General features: G+C 46.3%; 1 protein-coding gene across 10 annotated transcripts in view; it reads left to right on the forward strand.

The window, feature by feature from the left end:
* Window positions 1–20,943, forward strand: part of CSNK1G1 (casein kinase 1 gamma 1) — a 127,279-nt gene that overhangs the window by 8,407 nt on the left and 97,929 nt on the right. For 9 of the 10 annotated variants that reach the window (XM_068410172.1, XM_068410171.1, XM_068410174.1 and 6 more), the window contains exon 2: window positions 14,632–14,740. The gene's annotated coding sequence lies outside the window, so the exon portion shown is untranslated. The remainder of the gene's footprint in view (window positions 1–14,631; window positions 14,741–20,943) is intronic. The other variant, XM_068410173.1, reaches the window with a different exon arrangement.

Here is a 20,943-nt window from a genome sequence, read left to right on the forward strand (position 1 = left end):
GGGTGTCAAGGGGTATTATTACTACTCTTGGATAAAGTTCTTTAGGTGGATTTCTGAAGAGTAGCAATCTCAAGCATCTCAGACTTACTGGGTCTTCGAGCTTTCATTCCTCGTGACTCAAAATTCCTTGTAGATCTGACTTCTGCTTCTTTAGGTCTATTAAAAACAAATGAGAGGAAGTCCTCTAAAATATGGGTTATAATATTGTTCCATTGACAGCGCCAGTTCTGGCAAGTGTAATGAAACAATTCAACTTTTTTGACGGTTGGTACGAGTTGCTTTATTGTAAATCCTGTAGCAACCCCGTTTCGGCTGGTCTGGCTGTCCTTAAGTACCTTGTAACTGTCTTCCTTTGTAATGTGCAAGGCTAGTTTCTACAGCTGGTTTTGATTTCCTAGATCTTAAAAGAGCAAGTTTCAGTGAACAAATGAAACTTAAGAAGCCGTAACATCTTATTTTAATGAAGCAGAGACCACATACTTTGTAGTTGTCTCTTTTCAAGTCCAAGTTAGACTTCAAAGGTCTCACCTTTAGGAGACTCACGAAGACTCATTCTTGCTGTCGCTTTTTTGGCGGGGCTGTGGTAGCAGGTAACAAAACACTGGTTTGCACTGGGAGGGAGGGATTGTGGCAACGGGTGCCTTAAGTAATTTCTTAGATGGAAATAAATGTTTCAAAGTATGTGCTTTGTGTGCATCCACCAGGCAGTGAGGTTCTTCCCCACCCTGAAAAATGTTTGCTCTGTGGTTGCAGTCCCATTTTGCTAGCCATGGACTACCTCAGGTGGCTTAGCATCAGTGCCAGGTTAGAGGGTTTGGAGGTCCTCAGGTTCTCTGGATGATCAGGCCTGCGGCGGAGATGGGGCCTGCGGCGGAGATGGGGCCTGCGGCGGAGATGGGGCCTGCGGCGGAGATGGGGCCTGCGGCGGAGATGGGGCCTGCGGCGGAGATGGGGCCTGCGGCGGAGATGGGGCCTGCGGCGGAGATGGGGCCTGCGGCGGAGATGGGGCCTGCGGCGGAGATGGGGCCTGCGGCGGAGATGGGGCCTGCAGCCACTGTGGCATCTGATATTGCTTCCCAACTGTTCTCTGTCTGGAAAGGTTTTGACAGGTTTCGAATGCTGAAAAGGCTCTGTGCAGTGTTGGCTTCAGTTTTACTCATGATAGATGCAACACCGGTGATGGTAAATCAGAGTTAGGCCATGCTCTGCTTCTGTGGGAAGAATATCTCTGCTGAAATTTATGTTATTCGGTGGTTGAGATTGAAAACCGGTATTAGGCTCCCAAGCAATACACAGTCCTTTGCTTTTTGTCTAGATTTACTGGGTACAGCACTGATACTCAGTGTTTTTTATCCTTTCTAAATGTTAGTAGTTCTTGCGCATGCCAGAGTGCCTTCGCTTGTCAGGATCTATGACTGGGAGCGTGGTGTTTTGGAACCACTTGTTCTGTTCTTTCTGGGCTCCGTAGAAAAATGAGTGCTTTGACATTAAGGAGGCAATGTGATTGAAGACAGGGTTTTGGGGATAACTTGTTGGCTGCTGTGGCAATAGCTCAGGGTTTTGTGCTGGGGAACTTGAGGGTCTCGGGCATCCTCATGGCTGAGGATGCTGGATGTAAGAGCATCTATGTGTGGGGTGAACATCAGATGTTCAGGCAGCCTTCTGTGTTACCATCTGTTTGCAGAGACTCGAGGGGACGGAGTGTGACTTACGGGTGTCTAGTTGGACCATATATACTCAACGTTTACTCTAAGAAACCTTGTGCTCGTTTGGACTTGGTGCAGTCATCTCAGTAATCCTGATTTTGTTTGTGTGACTGAGGTAATACTCCTATTTGGGTTTCTTGCACCAAAATAGGTTCTTCAGGGTCTCTGAAGCCCTGCGGGACTGAGGCAGATGATGTAGATATTCCCCAGCAGTGTCTTGAAACCAAATTCTTTAACTTTTTTTTTTTTTCTATGGGTAGACTCTGTTTAACGCTTGCAGCGATCCTGGATGTTGAACGTCACTTGAGTGCTGTTGTCCTTCTGTGGGCTTGTGGCTGATCCTGATCTTAAGACCCAACACAGCTGAAGAATCTGAGTCATCACTGTCGTTTTGGCTTGGAAAATTATTAAATGTTTGACAAAGCTGTTCACTGTGACACCTTTTGTTAAACCGGGGCTTGTCTTCACAAACTGTTCGATCAGTCTCTGCTAACATTTACAAAAGCTTGGAATAATCCCTGCGTTCTCGTTGATCCGCTCTTCTATAGCGTGTTATAACTGTAGCACGAGGCGTGTTAGAGTAGGGAATATGCTTGCTAAGGAGGTGTTCTAAAATACACTTGTGCTGAAACCCCATCTGTTAAATCTTCTCGAGCTCCTCTCTTACCGACTCTAACGTTGAACGTAGTAATCGTTTACACCACTCGAGCAAACCAACCTTAAAACAGTATCGCGGTGTCCTGATGCTAGTTTTGTGTGGTACTCAAATCCGTCTCCTCTGATGAATTGAGACCGGCCTCCCTGTTAATAGCTTTGAGATCATTTGCAATTAAATGGAGTCAAGTCTTCCAAGGGATTTACCCTTGGATGAGTGCTCACCACCAGTATCCAAGCTTCCCCTACCTAATAGACTTGCCTGAGGCACAGGTGGCTAAATTTAGTCTTCTAGCAAGCTAGGTGTGACCTTGTGGTACAAGGACTTTTTCTACTTGTATCTGTAGCAAAACATAAAGGCTGTTTTTCTGTGGTGGACGGAGCTTTGGGGCTCGGTGACGGTGAAAAGCTTTTTGTGTTGGATCATCAGCTGACGCTTCCAGTGCTGCTGTTGTCAGAGATTAACTCCATAACTGGATGCGGTTCAAAGGGTCTACAAGTGATCTGCTGGTTCAAAGCAATCCTCACCAGTGGGTATTAAGGCTTCAACGAAGACAGATGCCACTTGGTGCATAGAACAGATTACTTGGTAACGAACATCTCTAATTGACAGCTACGCTGAAGATTAGGGATTGAAAGCGGACGTTGGATCAAAGTGGATTCATACAGATGCAATTTCCTACCTGTGTGAGTGATAATACTTGCCTTCGAGGTAAGGTTGAGTTTATCTGTACAAAATAGCGCTTTACTCCAGCTTCTGGGAGAAGTTTTTAGCGTGTGTGAGACGGTGTACAGAGGTGGACAGTTCTGGCATCCGCTTTATTGCGTGGGTTTGCCTCCTTGTGTGAAGTGAGACTTATCCTCCGTGTTCAACTTGAGCAGCTTTTCGTTCAGGCTGCTTCTAATTAAATACATAATTCATCCTACGAGCGTAATGAAGAAGATGCCTCGGTGTGTAATCAGGCTTCTGGAGCTCTTCTGCCATCCTCAAAAAATGCCAAACTTCTCTGAAGCTGGGAGCACACTGCCAGCTGAATGGGAAAAGTTGTTGCTGGGAAGTCGAACAGGATTTTCAAGTGTCTGCCACGCTTGCTCCTGTTGAGGAGCACAGCGAGTGGTGTGGTTTTCTTGGCTTGTGAAAGAAACTGTTTTGCAGGTGAGTGGGCAAAACCCTTCTTGTTTGGCATGGGCACGGCTTGCCAGTTGAGACCGTCAGGGTTTATCTTCCTGGCGTTGACTTGGTTATTGTTGGCACACTGGTCCCTTGCTTGCTACAGGTAGTATGTATTGTTGTTTTATTTTTTGGAGGGCTGAAATATTCATCTGATTAAAGAGTAGGGTCGTTGAGTAATACGCTGAGTGAATTTTAATACGTGAATGTCTGACTAAATTTATTGCGTTGTGCGTTGCTGGTCGTTGCATCTTCAGCAGAGTTGGAAAACATACAGAGAAGGGCAGTTGAGTTGAAGGCAGAGGAGCAGGTGTCTATCCTGGGGAGTCTAAAATGTCTGAGACTCTTAGGGCTGGAAGGATTCCTTTAAAAAGCAGGCAACAAACTTCTGGATCTTGTTGTTCAGGGAGGTTGTGGAAGCTGCTGGTTTAGATCCGTTCAAAAAGTGGTTAGACCAACGCATGGTCAGCAGGTCAGTAAAATGAACGCTGGTAGGACCGGGCAGGTGTGTCCATACTAACATCTGTAATCCAGCAGTTGTGGATGCTGGAGCAGACTGCAGAAGCTTACTGCTCCCTGTAGCATCTGTGATCGGCGTGGATGGAGATGGAATAGCAGAAGGGCATTTCTCGTTTCAATTACAGAATCAATCATGTTGGAAGAGCCCTCTGGGATCACCGAGTCCAACCATTGCCCTGACACCACCGTGTCAACTAGACCATGGGACTAAGTGCCATGTCCAGTCTTTTCTTAAACCCCTCCAGAGATGGTGACTCCACCACCTCCCTGGGCAGCCCGTTCCAACGTCTAATGACCCTTTCTGAGAAGAATTATTCCAACTTCATGAATCCTCTGAAGTTCTCGGTCCCTTTAAAACGGAAAAATTCTTGAAATTCCACCTTTTTATGCAGAAAGTGGGAGGAGGTGTTCATAATGCTTCTCTTCAGCTTTCCTAGTGTGGGATCGTGACCAGCAAGCAGCCGGGCGTTCCTTGCAGGCGGTGATCGGCTGATAGCCCAGAATGGGGCAGGGACAACTATGAGTGAAGCATGCACATATTAATGTCCTGCTCTGTGTCATACTAATTACATGAAGTGTATATAGTGATGATCGCGACGCATCCTTGGTGCTATTTTGCTCGTGTTCATGTCATGGCTGACCAGTTTTTAGTTTCTCAGCTTGCTGATCTGTGCCTGCTAAAAATCTGGTTTTATTCAGAAATTGGACTATGAAACCAGTAGTCTCTTTAGCACGTTTGAGGAGCTGTTGATGTAGTTTTGTCTAAACATGCAACTTGGTGTTTCAGTACCTTGCTTGGTATTGAAACGTCCTGTAGTGGAGTGTTAAAAGCTTGCAAGACTCTGGTGGTAACTGCTGTGCCCAAAAGGGGAGGTTTTGGTCCTGCCTCTCCCATGTACTGCTGCTGGTGCTTGTCAGACCTGTTCCTAAGCTGCCCTAACTCTCTAACCTGGCACAAGCTCTCCAGGTATTGTTGGGTTGGTTTTCTCCTGTTGCTATAATGAGTTAGGCTTGGTCACGAATGGGTCTGATAAGCACAGGCAGGGGAGAAATCGGCAGGAATTCCTGCTGGGGGTTGCTGCAGCTCTTTGGTTGCTCCATTTTATGGAGAACACGCTTGAGTTTTCCTTCAAAGATCTTTTTCATCCTGGTTCAAGTTCCAGACTGCAAACATCTTGCCAACTTTTGGGGCACATGTGGATTGTTGTTCTCTCCTAAATGGGGTTCACACATGGAGGAGGAGAACCACGAGGGTTAATGAGAAGCTGCAAAGAAGCTGAAGTCTACAAAAACTCTTGAGGAGCAACAGAGGCCTTGATGAATGGATATGAGTGGGTTTTGCTTGGAAAGTGTCACCTATCCTCTTTAGAGGGTCAGTGGTGTCACCTGAGTGTGTGGCAAGCTTTCTGAATCTGACAGGTAGGGAAAAAAGGATCTCGGGTATCTGCATTTGGGTTACTGGCTCGTGCTTAGGCTTGAGGAGGAGTATCAGCTGAGCAGGCCGTTCTAAAGAACAGGGAATTAAGAGTCTGTTAATGATTTAGTAAACCAGTGTAGTAAGTGGGGGAATGTCGAGCAAATCATCTTTGCTGCGAAGGCTGGGGGAGCTTGGGTACCCTCTTCTTCAAAAGCATATGAAGAACTGAAGAAACTCGTCTTCAGATGCGAATCAAAGGGATCTTGTAAGAAAACTCCTTGGATTAGATGGGATTTTGGTTTTTTTTGAAGTGTTATTGCATGATCCAGGCTGGGAGTGAAACCTGACTGTGAACTTGACCGTGTCTAATAAGACAAATGCTATTTGGGACGACTTCTTTTAGACTTGACTTAGGAGGGGTTCTCCTCCCAGAGAGGGACTGGGAGTGGAAGGGTTCCTTGTGCAGAAACTAGAAGAATATCAACTCTTTGACTCGTGTATCCCATAAAGGGATCCTTGGAAAAGAAGAAAAAATAATAATAATCCAAAATATGAGCAAAGTGCACCATGATAATGGTGATAGGCAGTGTGTGAACCAGGTACTGTGCGTTTCGGAGGAAGATGTGAGGTGAGAGAGCGCTGTGTAGAGGCACTTAAGACCAATTGCGATCAGAGTGTTCCTTAAAGCCTCTTCGATAAGATAGCGAGAGTTCAAAATGCCACTTTTAAACATTTCTCATAACTCAACGTTTAATCAAGGTGGATGCTCCGTTGCAGTCCTCTCCTGAACTCGTGGCACCCAGACCGTTATTCGAGGCTGTTCCGTTGGGTACCCTCTGCTCTTGGTTCAGGGGAAGCTCTTTCTTTGCTCTGCTGTTAAAAAAAACCTGTAAAAAGCAGATGTTTCACGTTAAGACGTGTGCTTGTTTTTCCCAGAGCCACATGCTGTCTTTCTTCCAGGCTACTGTTTCTCGCACAGTATCTGCAGCTGTTGGAAGGGGGAAAAAGGTTAAATCATCTGGAAGTGAAGAGTCAAATACTCCTTGGGTGGGCTTTCCCAGTTTGAGTTTCAAGCTTTGGAGGCTGTATCAAACAGGTCAGGGGTTCAGGAGCGGAGACTCGTACTGAAAGGATAATATATAGTTATCGTCGTGAGCGTCCTCAGCGGGGCTGTAGCATCTCTGTGCGCTCAGGCTGAGATCTCATCGGACCACGTAATATCGAGTGATTGCTTACTGCTGGAAACACCTAGTCTAGCTCCCTGTCGGGAATATCTCAAGTAAGTATAGGCAGTGCAAACTTTATATAATGAAATTTAGTGTAGAGTAGGCAGGACTCCGTTCTGAACGAGTCCAAAAGATTTAAATAATTTAATTTCATGGTATTCACGTGTCATGAGTAGCCTCTATCTGAACTTCCTCTAAATTTTGTAGTCTCCTTGTCTTATTTGAGGCACCGTTCTGTTCCCTTTCATCACAAAGACCGTTGGCATCAGCTTTGAAGTCTTCAGTATTTTGCTGTTAACACAATGACTCTTCTCAGCAAGGGTCATTAGCCATTGGAAGGGGCTGCCCAGGGAGGTGGTGGAGTCACCATCTCTGGAGGGGTTTAAGAAAAGACTGGACATGGCACTTAGTGCTGTGGTGGTGTCAGGGCAATGGTTGGACTTGATGATCCCAGAGGGCTCTTCCAACCTGACTAATTCTGTGATTCAGTGAAAACTTAGGCTTCCTGTTACACGTTAGAAGTACATGAGGGTTTCAGCAGCTTTCTGGAATATCGAACCTTCACACGTGGAGATCACAGTTAGGCGTGCTGCTAGATAACCCAAACTTTGGTTTCCTGTTCTGCTTTTGTAAAGGCAAAATTGAGCTCCAGACCTGCTCGCGGCGTTGTCTTGCTACATTTGAAATGTGTGGGCTCCTCATGACTTAAGGGAATTGAGAGTGAGATGGCAAATGGTTTTTGCAAGCAGCAGGATTTTTATTTATTTTTTTTTTACCTAGGTGTCAGACGATAAATGCTGCTCTGAGCAGTGCCCCAGTACAGTGCCAGAATAAAAGCTGACTCTCTTTTTCTCCAGTTGAGCAGAATGAATGTAGATGTCAGCTGTGGGGTGTGTTCAGGGAGGAATTTGGAAATTACTGAGTCTGAGCAGGAGCTTTGCTTCAAGTGCAGTTGTTAAGGCATTTAGCTTTCAGCCCAGCTCTTCTCCAGGTGTCAAATGTATTTGGTTTTGGTGAAAAGATGGCAAAAATCTACCCAACAACGTGGGACTTTTCCCCATTTGATGCTACTACTTTCCATGTTTTGAGGACAGCCAGCCTGAATGTGTAGCTTGGGTCCTTTCTGCTGTCCACCAGGCGTAGGTTTTAATGTCTACTGATAATTAGCAAATAATACCACTTATTTATTCACACCTAGTTCACACAATCACAGAATCAGTCAGGTTGGAAGAGACCTCTGGGATCATCGAGTCCAACCAGTTGGCACATCATGCTGCTTCTTTATTCTACGTGATCAAAGTTAGCGTCTTACTCTTTCCCTTCTGACAAGACGTGGTTATTTGTATCTAGCTAATGTTAAAGGGTTGGCAGTGGGTTAGGTCAGGTCACCAAAGTCATCAGTGGTGGATGTGGGAGGACAGCCCAGTTCTTCTGCTGTGAGGTTTGGGGAGGATCAGCTGGAGCTAACAGGAGGCAGGTTCAGAAGAAGCAGGAGGACGTTGTTTTTCAGGCAGCGAATAGTAGACTTGTTGAACTAGCCAAGGGCTGTTGTGGCTACAAAAAGTTGGGGTGAGTTTGGAGAGGAACTGGACGAGCTCATGAAGAAGCTGCACAGAGTGTTCCTGAAGACTCAGAAGCCCAAACTGAGTTGGGAAGGCCCAGAAATAAAAACCAGTGGAGATGGAAGAGTGCATGGAGAAGTTATGTATGCCTCCCGTCTCCTCTGCCTCCCGTCTCCTCTGCCTCCCGTCTCCTCTGCCTCCCGTCTCCTCTGCCTCCCGTCTCCTCTGCCTCCCGTCTCCTCTGCCTCCCGTCTCCTCTGCCTCCCGTCTCCTCTGCCTCCCGTCTCCTCTGCCTCCCCCTCCCAGGCATCTGCTTATGGCTGCTGTTTCAAGCTGGAGTTTAAGCTAGATGGGCCATATTCTTCAGTTGACCTCTTTGGCTCTCAGAGGACATGGCTTTAGGTGTTTTGCTGCTGTCCTCTGAGCTCTGTCTGTTAATGGTTTCTGTAACTGTTAAGCCACCAGAGCGGTATATGGATGGAGGTGCAGGTGATACGTTCTAGATGCTCTTGTCTGATTGAACTTAAAACCAGGGACTCGCTCCTTCCTCTCACTTTCATGCAACACGCAGCTTAAATTTGCTGGACTTCCTGAACTGTCATACTCGAATCTTTTATCACTCCTGAAGAGCTATTCCTTACGTGTTGGCAGAATAGGAGAGGGATGTTCTGTGCTACAAACTCATCTCTTTAATGGTTTTAACCATGAGGCAGACTCTTCTTTGGGAATTTGCTCGTTGAGGTGACACTTTCATACACAACGATGCTCTTGCTAGTTTTCCCCCAGCCACTGAAGGTATTACCCGTGGAGTCTCTAAAAAAGTTAGTACCTCTTGAAATTTTGAAACTATCTTGATATTTTAGGGTTTGTTTTCGCTGTTTTAAGTGTTCCAAATTTTCTTTTAATAGCTTAAAGGTCTGTATGAGAGGAGAACGAAACACTGAGCTGTGAAATGAAACTGAAGAACACGGTGTTCACCCGGAGATTGTTTGCGTGCTTCTGTAGTTCAGCAAAATGATGCCTCCTAAGAGGGAAGGCAAGGCTTTTGAATGCGCATATATGTGACTTGGAACAGAAATATGTTTAAAGTTTTATGCTGAAACTATCTGGCAGCGTTGAGGCCTCCTGAACAGGCTTTCCTCCGCACCAAAAATGGTCTACAGAGACCTTATTTTTTCCATATGGACGTGGAACGCTTTGGTTGAAAATCTACTCACCTGAACATGAGTTGAGCCAGGGCTGATGGGTCTCTTTTCAAACAAGGCACTTGTTTGTGGAGAACTAGACATTCTGTGCCCTGCTAAGCAAAGTTCTCATCGTTCGAGCTCCATGGGAGTGCTGGAGCATTTGCCCTTGTTTTGTTCCATCATCTAATGCCGTCAGGAGCAGTCTTACCTTTTTTTTTTGCCTTGATGGACAGCGTGAAGACTTTGGAGTAGGGCAGTGGCCATTAGGTTGGAATTTTAATATTGTTGCTATGCTTTAATTTGGTAACGCTATAAATGCCTCGAGCCTAAAGATGACAAGCTCTTTTAAGGATTACCCAGAGTTTTGTGCTGTTCACTGGTAATAAAATACTAATGAGCTGAAGTACAAAAGAGCTAAAAATTGTCTGTGTACCAGCTTCCCAAGAGAGCTAATAAGGAACAGGTTTGTGGAGTCATCTTCGCTGCAGCAGAAGTGATGTCCTCCTCCAGGAGCCAGAAAGCATCTGTGGGATACCCCAAACTTTCAAGCGCTGTGCCTTGGAAATCGGTCTCTCGGTTCAGGCTGGCACAGATTTCCCCGGCCCCAGGAGGAGATGAAAGACCTGGTTGTGTACTCGGAGGTAGCAAATATCATCTCTTCACGAGCTGCCTTCAGGGACGTTAGTTTTTACTCTGAAACTGAAACAAGCTTCTCATCTGCTCCTTGCTTTGAAAAGTAATGGGGGAAAAACATCTAGCAAGGCTTAAAGCTTCTGGTGTCACCTTGTTCTCTATCACAGACAGCTGGAAGAGGTTTTGGGGAGGGTCTGTGGCGCTTCTCCAGCCAGTGTTTATCTGAATATCGTGGCCTTTGAGGGATGAACAGAAACGCTGCTCGTTGGTAGGGTGCTGAGAAGAGGCAGCTTTGCTGTGGTTATGTTGAGCAATGCAGAGGAGCATGTCCTGAATACAGGTGCGTGGGACCCGGCCGTGCCCAGCTCCACACCCCCAAATGCTTTGTATCCTTCGGGTTTTGGGCAGTCTGCAAAATAAATTACTTTTCTTCTTGAAGCAAGTTGCCAGGCAGGAAGCAGAGCGTCCCCATCGAAGGATTCCGCATGACTTCTGCGTGGTCATACAAAGCCAAGGTCTATTGAGTTCAAGCTGAGATGCGTGTCTCCAAGCCTAAGGCCTAGCTAGTGCCAGCAAGGAGATGTCACAGGAAAAGGGCTCAGTGTTTGGAGGTACTAATTAAACACACAAAAAAAGTTTAATTATCTGTCAAAAGCTAGAAAGGTCCCTCTTGCTGTTTGTGGTTTTGGGCTGCCTCTTTCATTGTCGTTCTTCTTTCCATAGCAGCTTTTTCAGCTGCCTTAGCCTTCCCTTCAAGAAGAGTCGGCCTCTTCTCCCAGGCAACTAGTGATAGGACAAGAGGACACAGCCTCAAGCTTCGCCAGGGGAGGTTCAGGTTGGACATTAGGAAGCATTTCTTCTCAGCAAGGGTCATTAGCCGTTGGAAGTGGCTGCCCAGGGAGGTGGTGGAGTCACCATCTCTGGATGTGTTTAAGAAAAGCCTGGACATGGCACTTAGTGCTATGGTCTAGTTGACATGGCAGTATCAGGGCAATGGTTGGACTCGATGATCCCAGAGGGCTCTTCCAACCTGGTTGATTCTGTGTGACTTGTTTTCCTGGGTCCTTCGTAATGTGAGGCTTTGGGCAGCGAGGCTTTCTGGAAAAGGAGAGGCTGGAGCTCGTTACCGTGATAAGCTAGTGCTCCAACAGGGTTGTCCACATAATCTTGCTTGTTAACCATTGCTGCTTCTTGCTGCGAGAGGTGGCTTTCTGGATCATGCCATGCTTGCAGATAAACAGGTTCATCAAGGCCAAGTGTCGGGTCCTGCACTTGGGGCACAACAACTCCGTGCACCGCTCCAGGCTGAGGGAAGAGTGGCTGGAAAGCTGCCTGATGGAAAAAGACCTGGGGGTGTTGGTGGACAGCCGGCTGAATATGAGCCAGCAAGTGTGCCCAGGTGGCCAAGAAGGCCACCAGCATCCTGGCTTGTATCAGCACTAGTGTGGCCAGCAGGACCAGGGCAGGGATCGTCCCCCTGGACTCGGCACTGGTGAGGCCGCACCTTGAATCCTGGGTGCAGTTTTGGGCCCCTCACTACAAGAAAGACATTGAGGTGCTGGACCGAGTCCAGAGAAGGGAAGTGAAGGTGGTGAAGGGTCTAGAGGACAAGTCTCATGAGGAGCGGCTGAGAGAACGGGGGGAGTTTAGTCTGGAGAAAAGGAGGCTGCGGGGAGACCTTATCGCTCTCTACAGCTACCTGAAGGGAGGGTGTAGCGAGGAGGGGGTTGGTCTCTTCTCCCAAGTAACAAGTGATAGGATGAAAGGAAACGGCCTCAAGTTGCGCCAGGGGAGGTTTAGATTGGAGATCAGGGAAAATTTCTCCACCGAAAGGCTTGTCAAGCATTGGCACAGGCTGCCCAGGGCAGTGGTGGAGTCCCCATCCCTGGAGGGATTTAAAAGCCGTGTAGATGTGGTGCTGAGTGACATGGGTTAGTGGTGGGCTTGGCAGTGCTGGGTTAACGGTTGGACTTGATGATCTTAAAGGTCCTTTCCAACCAAAACGACTCTGTGATTCTATAAATGAGATTCCTGATTTCTTGGCTGGGTTTAACACGTGCTGCAGTCGTGAGCCGAACCGTCTCATTACTCTGGGCTCCTCTGGACTTTGCTTCAGCCATCTCGCTGCCAGCGAGGATCTGGATGAGCCCAGCACCATCAGTGTACAGCCAGGGAAAGGATGGAAAAGGAGCTCTGCGTTTTGAACCTCAGGTACTCTCAAGATGCTGGAGTCCCATCTGGGTAGACACGGGAGGAGTAGTGTTTGCTGCGCTGCAGGTCGAAAGATCTGTTAGTAAAAGTCTTGTATGAGGTGGGGACAGATTTTTGTCACCTGGCCTTGCCAGTGAGAAGCGGCAGAGGTTGACCGGCGCAGGGGATTTTCTCACATTACACTTTAACTCCTCTGTAACATGCCTGTCATCTTGTTCTTGGAACAGAACGTGAATAATATCTAACCCCTGGTTTGAACCTGAACCTTAGGGTAGCATAAGGTGATTTATTTACTTTTCTTCCTGAAGTAAATCATTATACCACGGAGCGGGTTATAAATAGTCTTCTGTTTAGCTTCCTTGTTTGGAACAACAAGGTTCCAAACCTTGGTTCCAACAACACCTTGGTTGGTGTTTATGTGGAGAAACTGAGGCCATTGAACCCTATTTGGAATTTTTATGGGCAACTTTTGTTTTTCCTTCGAAGTGTAACTGGGATGTGTTCAAGGTAGCCAAAGAGCAAACTTCACCGGGTTAAAGGGTGTTCATTTAAATATGTGGAGTGTCACGTTAATGGGATACTCCTCTTCTTTGCCCAAGAGTCCTTTTAGGGTTGTGATGTCACGTAACTAACCAAAGCTGCGATCCCTCTTGCCCTGTGAGTATAGGCGCTTGCATTTTCCCTTTCTCGTAGGGCTTAGTTTGATACAAGTTTGGCTGGTTCTTCCTTGCTGCAGCCTTTGACCCGGTCACATAACTTGGAACAACTTGAGCGTCAGGTAGAACAAAAGCTCACCTGAAGTGCTTTGCAATAACCTTAATATTTGGGGGATATATTCAACTCCCGAATGCCTTTTCATTGTAGAGGAATGGGTGTCACTCACCGCTTGCACGCTGAAGCCATGGAGCGGTGGTGTGTGTTCCTCACCCTGGTGACTGGCTTCATTCAGGAGTTGGTGCTGGGTAATTGTAGACGAGGCTTAATTAGTGATGACTGTTGTTAGCTCGTGGAGACTTTTGAAGTCTCGTGCAACGCCATTGAGCAATCCTTGGAGCTTCTTGAGGCCAGAAATCATGAGCGACATTGGAAGAGCGCTTCTGTGACTTGGACTGGACTGACAACAAGCTTGTGAAAGTATCACAGAATCACAGAATCAACCAGGTTGGAAGAGACCTCTAGGATCATCGAGTCCAACCATTGCCCTGACGCCACCCTGTCAACTAGACCATGGCACTAAGTTGAAGCGGTGTCTCTTGGCAGCGCAGTGATGGCCACTTCAGCCTATCTTGGACTTGGTGTTGGAGAAAGCAAAAATACTCCCTGGTACAGGGTTTCCTTCTGCTGTGGTCAGGGTAAAGCATGATCATTTTTTTCCCCTGTGCACTTACAGAGCAGTTTGAGAGGTTGGTATGGACCCTTCAACTTCTACCCTCACTGTAATAGTTAGGAAAAGAAAGATAAAAGTGCTTGCTCAGGCCTAGACTTTGAATGCCTGTTAGGAGCCTGGATGCTTATAGCCCATTGCAGAGCATCACGTGTCAAGGAGTCTGACGTGGATCTTCAGCCCGTCAGAAGAACCTGTCTTCTAAATGATGGTCAGAGCTCCTCAGAACTTAAAGCTGCTTTTGAAAATTTTAATTCTTGTTGCAGCAATCCATGCATTTTCTTCTGAAGGAAGTTAAACACCCAAGTTTTGAACGCAGAACAGAACAACGTCTCATCTCCCAGGGCAGAGTTTTCCAGAAATAGTTTCATTTTGGTTCAACCTTCACACCTCTGTTACAGTGCATTCCCCCTTGGCAATCAGTGTTTGGGCCCTGCTCTGCCCTATGGGCTACGTGCTCTGGAGGGTGTTATTTCAGGGGAAAAAGGCACAAACAACAAAAAAACCCTTGTGCTTCCTTCTGACCAAAGCGCCTGGAGCATCGCAGGAGATGGAGCCAGCCCAGGGATGCTGCGTCACGGGAGTTCAGGTTTGAGAACCTGTTTCCCAAGGTGGGGATACACAACTTACCAAAAACAAACCCCAAAATTACTGAAGAGCCAGAAACATCTATATTTGAAGAAAACACTGTCATCTTCTGAACTAAAATCCACGTTATCTTACTGCATGGAAAGTAGTTTGTCCTGACATTGGGGTGAGGAGAAATACTAGATTTTTTCTATAAGAAGGGGTGTTTGGCTCTGTTTCATCCCCATTATACTTGGAAGCCGGTATATTAAACTGAAAACTGTGAACAATGCATTTTGATTTTTCTTTTTTTAGCAGAATAAAGCAGGATTGGAGGTTGCTAGTCTGAACTGTAGCATTGAGACTTTCTAAAATGTCCTTTCTTCTTTTCCAGATTCACTACAGCTATGACAGGCTGGCTGCTCTGCTTCTCCTGTGCCCCAGAACTTGCTATCGTCTGATTTCTGAGAAGAAACATTAAGAAGTGAGTTACAGAACGTGTGGTGAGTATCATGTGCCTTTGATCTTCTGGAGCCCCTTAGCATGTAACTCAAATATTCCTTCCTAAAAAACCCAAACCTGACCATATATAAGGGAAGACACTAAAATCCAGTAACTTAGAACCAAGGTATGTGAAATATCTGCCAAGCCTGTGGAAGGGTGCTTAGAGACCCCGATGCAAGTTGTGCAATTCTATTCCTTATTTCCATTTTAATATTTTTTTTTTTTCCCCTCTCAATTTTGTCAACACTTTTCATCAGGGGAACTTGCATCCCTGCTCTACTCTCCCAGGCTTTATTTTTAGAAACATAATGTGTTGAGCTGAGAAGTAGGTAGCTGCGATGCTGCTTGTCAGGGGTGAATATCTCCAATAAGGAAATTGGGTAGGATTAAAGTCAGGGAGAGTCCAAAGTCTTTCGAGGTGAACTGAAGCTTCTCTAAAAGTGCTTTAACTTTGTTACCGGGAGGAGAGTTGATGTGCTCTGTGTATAAGCGTTTGTTCCAGTGTGACAAGTAAAATGTGAGTTAGGTTACCTATTCTGTTACAACTGACCTATGAAACGAGCAGAAAACTCAAAACTGAAGATATTGGGAAAATTTTCCTCTCCAGAACAGGGAAATCAAAGGGAATAACATTTGTAGGTGAGTGTTTGACTGACTCCAGTGTGATACCTTGATTTCCTGAAACGGGCAATAGTGATGAAAGTAAAACAAGTGGTTTTGATTTGATAAAAGTGCTGACCTTGAGCACAGCGTAAGTCTCTGCTTGGCACAAGGGTTTATTAGGGTGTACGTAAGGAGTGATGCAGGAGTGAAACTGGCACTAGACTTCCCTTTCTGTACTTCAGAAAAAACATACGTAAAGCAACAAACTATTTTTCTGTTCAAAAATCACAGAATCACAGAATCAACCAGGTTGGAAGAGCCCTCTGGGATCATCGAGTCCAACCATTGCCCTGACACCACCATGGCAACTAGACCAGGGCACTAAGTGCCATGTCCAGGCTTTCCTTAAACCCCTCCAGAGATGGTGACTCCACCACCTCCCTGGGCAGCCCCTTCCAATGGCTAATGACCCTTGCTGAGAAGAAATGCTTCCTAATGTCCAGCCTGAACCTCCCCTGGCGAAGCTTGAGGCTGTGTCCTCTTGTCCTATCGCTGGTTGCCTGGGAGAAGAGGCCGACTCCCACTTCACTACAACCTCCCTTCAGGTAGTTGTAGACTGCAATAAGGTCACCTCTGAGCCTCCTCTTCTCCAGGCTAAACAACCCCATAATAAGCTGGAGCAGACCCAAGTGATACTGATTAAGTAGTTGGGGCATTTTGTTTAGGGCCATAATTGTGTGTCATCCTTTGGGAATACTCTTTCTCCTTTTGGACAAAATGACGTGACAAAACAAAGTCTTTCTGAATTCTCATTTCCATTTTGAGTTTTCTATGTAGAAAGCTTGATAAGCTCTTGCCTTTTGGTCACCTCGATGGATGGACAGCAGTTTCATGCTTTCAGTAGCTTCCAGCCTGGAGGAGAAATCTGTTTTCAATTTTCCTTGCTATTGTATCTCAAATTATCTTGCAGCTTCATCCCCTAAACCCAATTTATCTTTTTTTTTTTGGTGTCGGTAGTAGGAGTGCCATTAATTGTTCGAGAAGTCTTTAGTTGGAGCAATTCAGACTGGTGCAGTGCTGTGCTTTTAATATCTTTTATGAGCCCAAGGGAGACTGCAGTCATCTGACTATGCTTTGGTTTGTATTGTTTTGTCTTAAAGATAAGCCCCTGAAGTCTAAAGCTTTGTTGATGTGATGTTGTGGAGGGTTTCCTTTGTGACTAAAGTCACTGGCTTGTTTTTCTTCATCCTGCCTGTAAGATGTCTGGGATCTTGTGATTTTTTTTTTTTTAATCAGACCAACCTGTTTCCGTGGGTTTTGGGATCACAGCGTGCTTTTTGACTTGGGCAAAGCTCCTACCCAACTCGCCATGTCTAATTTGTTTCCCCCCCCTTGCTTTCTGTTCAGCCACGTACACGTGAGGATGTGGATTCTCAGCACACAGGCTGCTATGCAGCGTGAATACGAAATGATACAACGAGGAGATGCTTCTTGTCTTTTTTTAATACAGTAGAAGTTGATAATGCATTACTGAAATTGTTTATCGATTCTGAGACACGTAAAAGTGATGCTGTCTCAGCCGTAGATCTTGCTCCCAAGCTGCCTACACTTGTGCACTGTTCCTGCCTGCTTTTATTTTCCTGTATATTTAAATTTAACATTTAAAGAAGCTCTGGTTTTCCCATTTCATGAATTCTACTTGCCCATACTCCTCTATAAGCCAGCACCCTGACTCATGTCATTACTCGTTCAAGGAGCATTTTTGTCTTCATCTGCATGTTCCCTGCCTCAGGAGCCCCAAGCAGAGGTGCACTGGCCTGACTTCTTCCCAGCTCCAGTGAGACCAGTGCCAGATGTTTCCACTCCTGCCTTTTAGAATCACAGCATCATTTTAGTTGGAAAGGACCTTTAAGATCATCAAGTCCAACCCTTAACCCAGCACTGCCAAGGCCACCACTAACCCATGTCCCTCAGCACCACATCTACATGGCTTTTAAATCCCTCCAGGGATGGTGACTCCACCACTTCCCTGAGCAGCCTGTTCCAGTGCTTGACAACCCTTTTGGTGAAGAAATTCTTCCTGATCTCCAATCTAAACCTCCCCTGGCACAACTTGGGGCCATTTCCTCTTGTCCTATCACTTGTTAATTGGGAGAAGAGACTAACACCTGCCTCGCTACACCCTCCTTTCAGGTAGTTGTAGGGAGCAATAAGGTCTCCCCTCAGCCTCCTTTTCTCCAGACTAAACCCCCCCAGTTCCCTCAGCTGCTCCTCATAAGACTTGTCCTCTAGACCCTTCACCACCTTCATTGCCAGTGCTCTGGAAACAGGCGTTGTCCATGCCAGTGAGGAGTTAGCTCTCTGCTCTGCTGTGTTGTCCTCCAGTGTGCTTTGTGAACCATGTCCAGCTTGAGGAGCAAATTTTTTTTCAAGGATGGCATAAATGAACAAGAGCAGCAACAGCTACTGGTTAAATAGTTGAATTCCCAGTTTAAACAGTTGCTCACATGGTACATCTCCCCTGTGCTCAGTAAGTGGTGTGTTGGAGCGGCTTTCTGCATAGTAGCAGATCTAGTGGGATGGGATAGACCTGGACTGATGGTGACTTGTACAGGAGGAGGGCACTGTGCCGTCTAAGCAACTGGGGTTGACTGCAGAGTGGACTTCTTCAGGTGGTGTCGACGGCAGCTAGCTAGACCCAAAGTCTTGGAGCCTGTGTCAAAAAAAGCGAGACAGCAGTGAAAGCCGTAGGTGCCTCCGCTGTTCTTTGGCTGTGTGGTGAGAGCGGTCCCGATGATGTGTGGTAGCTAAAGTATGCTTCTGTACGCGAAGCTTTCTAGTTGTATTAGTCATCCATCAGGCTTCTGGATTATTTAAGTGCTGCAGCTCTCCTCAAAGAACAGCAATATCTATTTGTAGAAAGGTACATACTGTGAAGTGCAATTCCAGTATATTAGAGCTACGCTGCTTGAGATGTTCTTGGGAATGCTGCCTCTCCTGTTGTGGGACTTGGTGATCTGTAAAGCCCATATCAAAAATCTATAATCTTATAAGGCTTCTAGTTGGTTTTAGGGACTTGGAATGGTGATACCATTAGGGCTCCTTCTCAACTTCTTCCACAAAATCATGCCCGCTGTTCAGTGCAGTGTAGCTTCAGCTGTTGGATGTTGGTCTCCAAACCAACACGGGAACCTGTTGCGTGTTGGTCTCCAAACTGCCAAAGGAAAAAGGGACAGTGACCAAAAAGGTTCTCAGTGGCATTAAGGAAAAATATTCTTCCACTAGGCATGGGAGAGCCCCTAACTCAAATAGTTAATGACCAAAACCATCTTCTATAACTCTTCAACTTGTACTAACATGATCTAAGTTTGAAAATGCCTAGAGCTGAGCTGGTCCGTTTTTAAGCTATAATTCATCTGTCTCTGCTGTTTATGGAAAATCTTTAGGCCAGCTGCTAGCTAGAAGGTTAGTTACAGTACAGCATGATTATGTTCTCATAAACTCAGAGAAAACTTCACTCTTCGTGGCCTTTGTAGTGCGTACGGGTTCACCTCGTTGTATTCTAACCCCACATTTAAACACCAGGTTTCATGTAATGTTTGAGATTCATAGACTGGCAAAACGCTTGCTCTTGCTTATGCAGTCTGGCTTTTATGTAACTCATTATTTTTGCTCCAATGTTGCAGATAGTCTGTTTCCTCTAGCAACAGCCACCAGATGTTTAGCTGAACAAGACTTAATTCTTTAAAATTGACCTGTGAGAAATGTGTGAAGGCGAACACGGGGGTGGAACAATTGTATGTCAGCGTGATTTCCATTTCCTTGCTCAAAACCCAGCGCAAGCCTTGCCGTTTCATTCGAGCAACGATGGATCCTTATCTTCTGTGGTGTGCTATGAGGCCTTTGCCATGGTTTTTAATGTTTCCATAAATGTACTGTTGCGGGGGGGGGAATGGGATCAAGTTGTCTTATGAGAACGAGCGTTACTTGGGCAATTAGCGCTGTCTGGGCTAAGTCTATCTGGCAGATATGCCACCGTGCTGATCCTGCTATGGATTCTGGCTGTCAGCTTGGCTTCTTACCTGCCTGTAGGTCTTCTGTGACCAACCCTTGTGCTTTGCTAGACTGACTGTTTTGTATTGCCATGGGGAAACCAACTCCTGTCTCGGATTTTTCAGCTGGGTGAAAAGAGGGCCCCAACATTTTTCTGGGGGACGTGGCGTGAGTAGTTCTGATGGTGACTGTTAGGAGGTCCAAGCAGCTCTTGTCTCTGAAACATCCCTATTCTAGGGCTTCAAGTAGCACTGTCCTTCCAGGACTGCTCTGCATGGGAGAAGACTACACAGGGACTCTTCTGCTGGGGCCAAATGATCTGGTACCTGGATTTTTGGGGCTGTTTTCTCCTCTGGGTGTGCAGAGACTAGATAAAGCAGAGCTGTGTGATTTCCTTTCCCTTCCCCACAAGGATATCTTGCTCCAAATCCCGTTGTGCTTTCCCCTCGTCGTGCAGTTTGGGTGTGAAGGTGTGTGTACTGGACAGCCAAGGTGCCTGTAACGGTGGTCTCCTGGCTGGACCTTCAGTCCGACTCTGAACAGCGTGGTTGGTGCGGGTACGATGCAGCTTTTAAGAATCTGAATGCATGAAAAGCTGCACAGATAATCTTCAAGAATAAACTTATTGGTCTTTTAACTGGGGGTACTGGTGACAGGTCCGTACCCGAGAAGTATGGATTGGATAGAGAAGTGGCTTCAAGGTTTCAGAGGTCAAAGTATCTGCTGGTTTAGGTTAGAGATGCTTCTGCTGGGAATAATACGTGCCTAGTGCTGGAAATGCTTCAGGACACAGTGCCGATGCACCAGCCTTCACCATTAGGGATTTCAGGACGCGGTAGCCTTCAGTTTGGTGCTTTTTTCAGAAGATCTAGATGCCTTCCACAAAATTTTGACCCAGCTTAAGCAGGAAGTAACTTGCACGTCCTTTTCTTCTAGTGAGATGTGAGGCTGCTACGCAAAGTAGCACCTCAGACTCACAGACTCACAGAATCAATCAGGTTGGAAGAGCCCTCTGGGATCATCGAGTCCAACCATTGCCCTGACACCACCATGTCAACTAGACCATGGCACTAAGTGCCATGTCCAGTCTTTTCTTAAACCCCTCCAGAGATGGTGACTCCACCACCTCCCTGGGCAGCCCCTTCCAATGTCTAATGACCCTTGCTGAGAAGAAATACTTCCTAATGTCCAACCTGAACCTCCCTTTCCCTTTTGCTGCTTGCATCAGGTTCACGTTTTCAATAATTTCCAAAACTCGTGCATGAGGATACTTAGAGTAAGACCTTGCTAAAATGAGCTCGCGGGCCACATGCTCGCTGGGTTTTACTGCGGGCACCCGCCATTGTCACCCTGCACAACAGGTTGCGTTTATCTTTCAAGTACACGCTGGATAACTCCTTTTCAAAATGCTACCAAATTATTTTGCTTACTAATTATCTGCCAGTTCTGAAATCCAGTGTTTCCTATCCTGTTTTCTTCTGGTGGGATAGGGGAGGGAGGCTGTGCTCCATCGCAGCGTTTGAAAAACATGTGAGGGTGGAAGATG

The sequence above is a fragment of the Nyctibius grandis genome, chromosome 11 (assembly GCF_013368605.1).
Source record: "Nyctibius grandis isolate bNycGra1 chromosome 11, bNycGra1.pri, whole genome shotgun sequence".
Taxonomy (NCBI): Eukaryota; Metazoa; Chordata; class Aves; order Nyctibiiformes; family Nyctibiidae; genus Nyctibius; species Nyctibius grandis.